The 1,069-nt window shown below is 35.5% G+C and overlaps 1 pseudogene; it reads left to right on the forward strand.

Moving 5' to 3' along the window:
• The first annotated feature begins 334 nt into the window (after window positions 1-334).
• Window positions 335-442, forward strand: LOC114095626 (U2 spliceosomal RNA; annotated as a pseudogene).
• The last annotated feature ends 627 nt before the right edge of the window (window positions 443-1,069 follow it).

Below are 1,069 nucleotides of genomic sequence, written 5' to 3' on the forward strand. Positions count from 1 at the left end.
TTTTATTCTAATTTGTTATATATGACAGCAGAATTCATTACAATTCAATCACACATATAGAGCACAATTTTTCACATCTCTGGTACATATACAGAGTATATTCACACCATTCGTGTCTTCATACAAGTAATTAGGGTAATGATATCCATCCACAATCTTTTCTACCCCCACACCTCCTACCTTCTCCTCCTACCCTTTGCCCTATCTAGAGTTCGTCTAATCCTTCCATGTTCCCCCTCCCAACCCCATTATGAATCAGCCTCCTTATATCAGAGAAAACATTCTGCATTTGTTTTTTTGCGATTGTCTAACTTCACTTAGCAATATCTTCTCTATCGCTTCTCGGCCTTTTGGCTAAGATCAAGTGTAGCTATCTTCTCTAATCCATCCATTTACCTGCAAATGTCATGATTTTATTCTCTTCTATTGCTGAGTAATATTCCTGTGTGTGTGTGTGTGTATCAAGAAAATGTGATATATATATATATATATATATATATATATATATATATATATATATATGTATATATCACATTTTCTTTATCCATTCATCTATTGAAGGGCATCTAGTTTGATTCCACTGTTTAGCTATTGTGAATTGTGCTGCTATAAGCATTGGTGTGGCTGTGTCCCTGTAGTATGCTGTTTTTAACTCTTTTGGTAATAGACTGAGGAGTGGGATAAATGGGTCAAATGGTGGTTTCATTCCCAGTTTTCCAAGGAATCTCCATACTGTTTCCCATATTTGTTCCACCAATTTGCAGTCCCACCAGCAATATATGAATGTGCCTTTTTCCCCACATCCTCGCCAACACTTATTGTTGTTTGTGTTCCTAATAGCTGCCATTCTGACTGGAGCGAGATGAAATCTTAGAGTAGTTTTGATTTGCATTTCTCTAATTGCTAGAGATGTTGAACATTTTTTTTTCATATATTTGTTGATTGACTGTATAGCCTCTTCTGAGAAGTGTCTGTACATTTCTTAGGCCCATTAATTGATTGGGCTATTTGTTTTCTTGGTGTTTAGCTTTTTGAGTTCTTTATATATCTTAGAGATTACTGCTGTATC

The sequence above is a fragment of the Marmota flaviventris genome, chromosome 4, assembly GCF_047511675.1.
Source record: "Marmota flaviventris isolate mMarFla1 chromosome 4, mMarFla1.hap1, whole genome shotgun sequence".
Lineage (NCBI taxonomy): Eukaryota > Metazoa > Chordata > Mammalia > Rodentia > Sciuridae > Marmota > Marmota flaviventris.